At 40.6% G+C, this 8950-nt stretch overlaps 1 non-coding gene across 1 annotated transcript; it reads right to left on the reverse strand.

Moving 5' to 3' along the window:
* Nucleotides 1-5956: 5956 nt before the first annotated feature.
* Nucleotides 5957-6063, reverse strand: LOC141610193 (small nucleolar RNA R71). The gene has a single exon (XR_012528087.1). It is a non-coding gene; the product is annotated as a small nucleolar RNA R71 (small nucleolar RNA).
* Between the last annotated feature and the right edge of the window lie 2887 nt (nt 6064-8950).

The raw sequence follows: 8950 nt of genomic DNA on the forward strand, positions 1-8950 counted from the left end.
TTTAATTATTCCTGGGTCTTCGTCAGTGATGATGTAGTTAGGCTCCTTCCCACCCATAGTTTGCCAAATCGGTCAAATACCCACATGAATGACTCATCGTTTTCATGTTCTATAAGCGCACATGCAAATGTGATTGACCTTTTATGATGGTCAATGCCCGTGAAAGGCGTGAAGGTCATGTTGTACTTGTTTGTACCATAAGTTGGGTCGTATGAAACTCCATCCCCAAACAGCATACGCTCTTTGCATGTCACAATTGGTCCGAAAATCCTTGTCAATGCGTTCTTGGAATCTTTTTCATAAACAAAGTGGAGCCCTTTTGTTTCAGCTAGGGTGTCTAAGCGTGATTTGAACATTTCCCCATCATGACTGTTCATTAGACACTTCATTTCCCTCTCGAAAATTTTTGAATTGCTTGATCATTGTCTCCGACATTTTGAAAACCACCCAATTGTTGAGTGCATAGTTGGTGTGTTAAGCTAGGACCAACATTTGCTTTTGAATGGTGACAATCATTTGCATATGAAATTCATTGATATTCTCAAAGAAGTTTCTCAAATTCCTTATTTTTCACAACATCAAGCGGGTGATTGTGACCCTCAATAAACACGTCAACCATGTACTTGTTCTCATGGAACTTGAACTTTATCATTGCTGGACAGCCCCACCTTCTAATCTTTGTTATTCTTGTGGTTGACCCTTTGTTGGAACTCTCTGCCTCTCCTCCACCTTTTTTCACCCTACGTTTAGCACTGGTTTTTTCGGTTTGCTCTTTGTACCACCTATTTCTCGTTATTTCGATGCAACGGATTCATCCGCCTTTTCGCAACACCGCTTAGGGCATGTCGTCTTTTCTTCTTATTACAAATTTCCCGATTGCAAACCATGCACTTTGTTCTGATAATATCATCACGAAACCTTTTGCTTGAAGATTTCCTTGATTTAAACCCACAAGCAACAACAGACGTTTCATAAAACAAAGATCGGGCCGAGTCTAAGTCAATAAATGTTTTCCCAATCGCTGGTGTAAACTTTTCATCAATCCTATTTATCCATTGTTGGCTGCCACTCGGTGTGTAAGTTATAAGAGTAGTAGGTGTGGAAATAGTTGGTACTTTGTAGGGCTTGTTAACACAAGAGAGGTAGAAGCTTCACCGCAATTAACATTGGAATCAACAACTGAAAATTGTAGATTCACAAAATAAGCCAAAAGTGCAAGATAGGAGATTAACAAATAAAGTTCCACAATATTAGCATATAAGGTTCATAATCTATGCCACAAACCAAGTTTCAGGATCTTATAGTCTATATTTCAATAGATAACCTACTAGATTCAAATAATTAGCTCTTATATTTACAAAATAAGCACTCGATTCACAAAATAGACAATGTTAAACAATCTCTCGCACAAAACCAAGCTTCATAATCTTATAGTCTATATTCACTAAATAACCTATCAAATTCACATAATTAGCTCTTATATTCACAAAATAAGCTATCTGATTCACAAAATAAGGAGAATAGCAAAACAATCTCAAAAAAATAACATCTCAAATTCATAAAAGATTGATGTTTCTTCGGTTCAATTAGTAAGTTTTGCCAAGGGTGAGCAACATAGGATATTCACAAATCAAGTTTCACAATATTAACATCTAAGTTCCTCTGTCACAAACCAAGTTTCGGGATATTAGTCTATATTTTTCAAAATAACCTCTCAGATGCACAAAATTAGCTCCTAGATTCGCAAATAAACTTCTCAGATTCAAAAAACCAGACCAAAATAACGTCTCAAATTCATAAAATAGGGACAAAACAGAATACCTGTTGCAATAGCACTCTTATCAGGAGTCGCTGTAGTATCAGGAGTTAGACCTGCAACATCAGCAGGAACACTATAATAAGTAGGACGAAATTGATAAATTTTGATCAAATTCAGGATATTATAGCATACATTCACGAAATAACTTCTCAGATTTACAAAATTCACTCTTAGATTCACAAAATAACCTCACATATTCACAAAATCAGGATAATAGCGAAAAAAAGGAGATTACCTGTTTCAACAGTAATATTATCACCAGTTACTGTAATGTCTGTAATCTCCATTGAAATTGAAGCTGCAACGTCGATTTGAGCCTTATTAGCTCTTATATTAACAAATAAAGTTTCACGATAATAATGTTTCAAATTAACAAAATAGTAGGAATTTGTCATCTTATTTAGAAAGCATGCAATATTACTGATACAAGACAATTAAAGCATTCAATGGTGCGGACTTGTGCAGACTTTTCAGAATTTGTCATCTTATTTAGTTTTAATCTTACCCAGGTTGTATATATTAGTTATTTAAGTTTCACAAAATAACCTTCTAGTTTCACAAGCTAGGGTCTCTGATTCACACAATAAGAAATAAATAAATTGCATCAGTAACGTTTAACAACAGAGATTCACAAAATAAGGCCCAAGATTCACTAACTATAGGCTGAGATTCACCAAATAAAATCCGAGATTCACTAAATAAAGTATCAGATTATTAGTTCAAATAATTAAAAAAAAATTGGTGAAGATTATGAATTCACTTTTAAGAAAAGGTCAGGTTGTATGTATCTAGATATTTTGTTGATTTGTTAATAACAGTTCCATTCCCAAGAAAAGGACATTGAACAATCAAGCATTCAATCAAAAAATTTAATATATGGGTAATGTGAACAGCACTGTGTGAGTTGTGCCAAATACAAGGCCTATAAATATCTAATTTCTGAAACATAATAGTATATACCAATAACCTCTCTTCTCTCTTCTGTAAAACATTTCAAAAATCCCTATTGCACACAATGTCTCATTTATTTGTATCTCCCTATACTTGTGTTTTGGCGAATGTTCCAGGTTATATGAATCAAAAAGGGAAGTATGATTGTCCTGACCTCTCTAAATTGGCAGATTGTTTAATGAGCCAAGGTTATGAGATAGAGTCTTTGGTGCCTGTTATGTGCAGGCAGACTTGTCATTTTATGGGATTAGTACTAATTCAATTTGGCACAAATGACACTAGCTGCAAACAGACTTTCAAGTTGCAGGAGAAGTTCGAGCAATTTGGGCGTACAAGACCTGAATGGCTGGCTACCTATTCCCGAGTTCAGGGGCCCTTTCTATGGGTAGCATCAAGGCTTGATTCAAAATATTTTAACTACACTCCAGTATGTAGAAGAGTCCTGATATACGATTAATTTACCTCTAATTCCCTCTTTCTTTTATGCATACCGACTCATATCGAGTCGGTTTCGGGTGTTTTTCCTTGCGTTTTGTGCCCAATACCCGTACTTGTTACCGTGTGCATCCTTTTGTAGGAAACGACCCAAGTATGGAGAATTCGGGGCAAGAAAGGCACCCCATTGCCTTTACATGAAGAAGAGGTGAAGAAATGCTGAAGAAGGTGTTTTGCCGGCAGACCGGCAGCCGGTCTAGCCACCGGCAAAACACACCCCAGAGAATTACTTTGGATTTTGAAGAAAAGTTGAGGAATGTGCTTTGCCGGCAGGCCGGCAGCCGGCCCACCGGTGAAGCACAGCAGATGGAATTAATTGAAGAATTTGGTTAAAAACAAGCTTGGCCTCGCTGCCGGTGGGAGCACCGGCAGCCGGTCAACCGGCATTTCACACACCCAAAGTCCTGAAGAAGGTGTTTTGCCGCGGGCAGGCAGCAAACCGCCCACCGGCAAAAACACGGATGCCGCTTGTTTTAATTCTTTGCACGTTTTGCCGGTAGGAGCACCGCCGGTGGACCAAAAACGCAGCAAAGACGGGATTTGGGCTTTTCTTCCTCTTTTCTTCCTAATTTTGTACAAGCCTATAAATACCCCCTCTTAAACCCCTTTAAACACATAACCCTAGATCCAGAAATTTTACCCTTTCAAGCTTTAAACTTTCTTAATCTCTTTGTTAATCTTTCTTTAATTAGAGAAGTTCTTCAATCAATTAGTGATTGAATTTGGGTTTGTAAGAAGATTGAAGGATTTCCTTCTTTATTATTTCTATCCAAATTCCTCTTTCACTATTTTGTTGGTATTATTTCTCTCCCTATTTTCAATTGTTTACATTTTGTTCATCTTTTATGTTTGTTTGATTGTTTATGTTAAAATTGTTGTTGTTGTTTGTTTGTTATTGTTAATTCCATCATTGCTCATCTTTTCATTGTTCATCTTTCCTTTGTTCCTCTTCCTTTTGTTCATCCTTGGGTAGTTGTCCTCAAAGACTTAATCTTTGAGTTGATTTGGTTAAAGATTGTGTCTTTAGGTTTTTATCACTCTCATTGTTAGATTAAATCATCTTTCCTTACACCCATTGTTAGATTGTTGCATGTTTAGTAGTGAATTTCATCTTCTCACCATGTTTGTGACCAAAGTTTCCATCTTTATTGTTAATTTTGCAATTAGAACCATGATTAGTGAGTAGTCTTCCACTAGGGCTCGGTTTGACCCGACATGAGTAATTTCATTAATTGAATTTCATAAAGGCTAATTATTTGGGGAAATTGGTGAGGGTAGTTTAGAGGGATGACTTGGTTTATGGGTTGACTCTTGGGTAGTGTTGACTTACGACCCTTGACCACCAACGAGAGTTGGTTAGGTTGTGATTTGGGTACCCGAGACTTGACCCTATTGTTGACCTCGGTTGAGACCGAAAGGGAGAACCGGGGTAGGACACCTCTAAATTAGTGTTTGAAATCGACCCTCGAGAGAGGGAGTGGGATGACCCGGGTATTGATGGGGCTTAATGACCTTAGCGAATATCGGACTATCTCGGGAAAATGCATGTTTTTGGGGTAGTGGGGTATTAAGTTAGGGATTCCGACCTTCGAACCCGAGAGGGGGGTTGGTGGGTAGTGCTAGTGTCCTATTTCGAACCCGAGAGGGGGGTCTTAGGCGAATTAGAGCCGTCACCTCCTCACCTAACTACCTTTGTGATTAGCCTAGAAATTTAACCATGTGGAATTGCGAATAGTTTGGGAAGAACCGAGTCCTAGGCCTTTTAATCATTTGAGTTACAACTTATCTTTCGTTGTTGCACATTTATCTTGCTTTTGTTTAGATCGCATCTCATTTCATTTTAGGTAGCATTAGTATATCAACCATCATCTTTTATTTTCGACTTAGCTAAACGATCGGATTAGAACAATTAGTAATCTTTTCAACTCCTTGTGGGATCGACCCTTAATAGTGTACAACGATAAAATCGTGCACTTGCGAGGTATAGCTTGACTACCATCAAGTTTTTGGCGCCGTTGCCGGGGAGTTCGGCTAGATATTAATTGTTTTCATTCTTGTTTAGACTAAGTCCTTTGTTACTAATCCCTCTCTTGAGTGTGTAGGACTTTTTGCATGAGAAGGAGAACTCGAAGAGGTCATCCAATACGTCCGATTGACCACGAGATCGAAGCAACCGCAAGAAGACTAAATTCACTTCGTAGAAGAGGGCTTATAGAAACACCGATTCCTCAAGAAAATCCAGTAATTGAGAACCTTCAAGGAGAACCACGGGTCTTTGAAACTTTCGAAAATCCTTTTGCAACACCGGAAACGGAAGTAACAATGGCCGCGGTTCCTATGAGAGATAACTTGGCTCCGAAAAAGGTGGTGAATCCGAGTATTGTGAAGCCACCTATTCAAGCCAACAATTTTGATGTGAAAGCCACCTTGCTACAACTAGTCCAAGGGAACCAATTCGGAGGGGGAGCCACCGAAAACCCCAACGAGCATCTTAACGAGTTCTTGGATAGTTGTGACATGTTCAAGGCCAATGGAGTGACGGAGGATGCCGTACGCCTTAGGCTTTTCCCTTACTCTTTGAGGGGAAGTGCCAAGGAGTGGCTTAAAAGTTGTGAACCCGACTCTCTTCGGACTTGGGATGATGTCTCTAAGGCTTTTCTCAACAAGTATTTCCCACCCCAACGAACCGCAAGAATCAAGAGTGAGCTCCAAGGGTTCACCCAACAAGAAGATGAGACCCTTTATGAAGCATGGGAGAGGTACAAGGGCCTCCAAAGGCTATGTCCTCACCACGGTATTGGAGATGATGAGCTCATCAACAATTTCTATGAAGGGTTAAACAATGATATGAAGATGAACCTTGATTCCGGCTCGGGGAAGGGAGCTTTGGATAAGATAGACCACAAGACGGCGAAAGAGCTTATTGAAGAAATGGCTTCTCGTACCTTTCATTGGAACAATGATAGGCACAAGAGGAAGGGGAAGTCAACGGTCGAGTCGGCCAACAATGTGGAAGTGAAAGAGATGATAGAAGAGCTTAAGCAACAAGTAGCCTTGATGAGCTCAAGCAAGACATCTAGCAATTCTTCTATGAGGAACCAAGTCTATAGTTGTGAGCTTTGTGGAGACCAAGGACACCCACCCAATGAGTGTCCCTTGGTGGTTGGAGATGGAAGTTGTATGGAGCAAGTGAACGGGATATGGGAGTCTAGTCCGGCCAAGCAAGCATTTAACAACAACCAATATCACCCCGGATTGAGAGCCCACCCAAACTTCTCTTATGGCTCTCAAAATGTCCAAAACCCAACCTTCCAACAAAAGTCACAACAACCAAACTTCCAAACTCAAAAACAAAACACGACATTCAATCAAGGTCCACCGGGTTTCCAAGGGAGAACCTTCCAACCAAGACAACAACAATTTCAACCACTCAACCCACCAACCAACCCACCTTTCCACCTTTCCAACAAACCAACCCACCTTTCCAACAAACCACTCAACCTTTCCAACAAAACACCCAACCAAAGTCAAGCTTGGAACTCATGATGGAACAATTGATGACTTCCCAAAACCAACTTGTCAATACTCAAACACAATTCATCAACCATTCCACTCAAAAACATGACGAGACAACCTCATCCATCAACCAACTTAGGACCCAAATGCAAGCTTCTCAACGGATGACGGACAACCAAATCTCCCAATTGGCTACCCAAATGAGCCAACTACAAGCCTCCCAAGGTAAATTCCCGGGTAAAACCGAGGAAAATCCGAAAACCATGAACGCTATTCACTTGAGGAGTGGTAGAGATTTGGAAGACCGGGAATTTGTCAAGAAAAGAAAGAGTAGTAGACCGGGTAATGTCATTGAACCTCAAGTTGTGGTTGAACCTCCTAAGGTGATTGAAGAAAAGGAGGGAAAAGATGAGCTTGTGGAAATTGTGGTGGAAACTCCAAGAGTGATTGATGAACCAACAAGGATGGTTGAAGAGCCTCAACAACAAGTGGTAAGAACTTATGTACCACCGGTTCCCTTTCCACAAAGGTTGGCAAGAGCCAAACTTGAACAAAAGTATGGGAAGTTCATGGACATGATGAAGGGTATCAACATTACCATGCCTTTCATTGATGCCGTAAAGGAGATTCCAAGCTATGGCAAGTTCTTGAAGGAGCTTATCTCAAACAAAAACTCTTTGAGCCCAACAACTACGGTGATCTTATCCAAAGAGTGTAGTGCAATTCTCATGAATGAAGCTCCTCAAAAGCTTGAAGACCCGGGGAGTTTTTCCATACCTTGTAAGATTGGGACCGTGCACATTGAGAGAGCTTTGTGTGATTTGGGGGCAAGCATTAGTCTTATGCCCCTCAAAATTTTCAAGAAGTTGAAGGGTTATGAGCTTTCACCGACAAGAGTTTCTCTCCAACTTGCGGATAGGTCGGTAAGATACCCTATTGGTCTTGTGGAGGATGTCCCACTCAAGGTGGGGAAACTTGCATTTCCATGTGATTTCTATGTAATGGACATCCCCGAAGACTCAAATATTCCCATCATATTGGGGCGCCCTTGCCTTGCTACGGGGGGTGCCATGATTGATGTGAAGAATGGGAAGCTTTCTTTGCAAGTGGGTGAAGAAAAGGTTGAATTCTCCTTGAACAAGGCTATGAAAGAGCCTTCGGAAGAAAAGTCTTGTTATATGATTGATGTGGTAGAAGAGTGGGTTGATATGAAGAAATTTGATGAAGACAAGGGTTTGCAAGGGTTCCTTGAGGGCAAGGTAAAGGATTGCAAGGAGCACCGGGAGTATGCTTTAGCTATGGAAGCAACAATTGAAGAAGACCCGGAAAAAGAATTTGAAAGTTTGAGAAGAGATGATAAGAAAGAGGAGAGATCCACGCCTCCTCAAGTGGAGTTGAAACCTCTTCCTTCTACTCTTAAACATGCTTTCCTTGGCCCTAATGATACTTACCCTATTATTGTCAATAGTGCACTCAATGACACCGAACTTCAAAAATTGCTTGATGTTGTGAGAAAATACAAGGATGTCATTGGGTACTCAATTGATGATATCAAGGGGATTAGCCCTTCTTTTTGCACCCATCGCATTCATTTGGAGGATGAGAGTGCATCTTCCATTGAGCCTCAACGCCGCCTTAACCCCGCTATGAAAGAAGTGGTTAGGAAGGAGGTGTTGAAGCTCTATGATGCAAGCATAATATACCCTATCTCCGATAGTGCATGGGTGAGCCCGGTGCATGTTGTGCCGAAGAAGGGCGGGGTCACGGTAGTCACCAATGATAAGAATGAACTAATTCCAACAAGAGTCACAACCGGGTGGAGAATGTGCATAGACTATAGGCGCCTAAACAAGGCAACTAGGAAAGACCATTTCCCCTCCCTTTCCTTGACCAAATGTTGGAAAGACTTGCCCAACATTCTCATTTTTGCTACCTTGACGGGTTTTCGGGATTTTTCCAAATCCCGATTCACCCTAATGACCAAGAAAAGACCACATTCACGTGCCCATTCGGCACCTTTGCTTATAGGCGCATGCCCTTTGGGCTTTGCAATGCGCCGGCTACATTTCAAAGATGCATGTTAGCTATATTTTCCGAGTATGTTGAGAACATCATGGAGGTGTTTATGGACGACTTCTCGGTCGTAGGCACCTCATTTGATGGATGTCT

Source organism: Silene latifolia, chromosome 10 (genome assembly GCF_048544455.1).
Source record: "Silene latifolia isolate original U9 population chromosome 10, ASM4854445v1, whole genome shotgun sequence".
Classification (NCBI taxonomy): Eukaryota; Viridiplantae; Streptophyta; class Magnoliopsida; order Caryophyllales; family Caryophyllaceae; genus Silene; species Silene latifolia.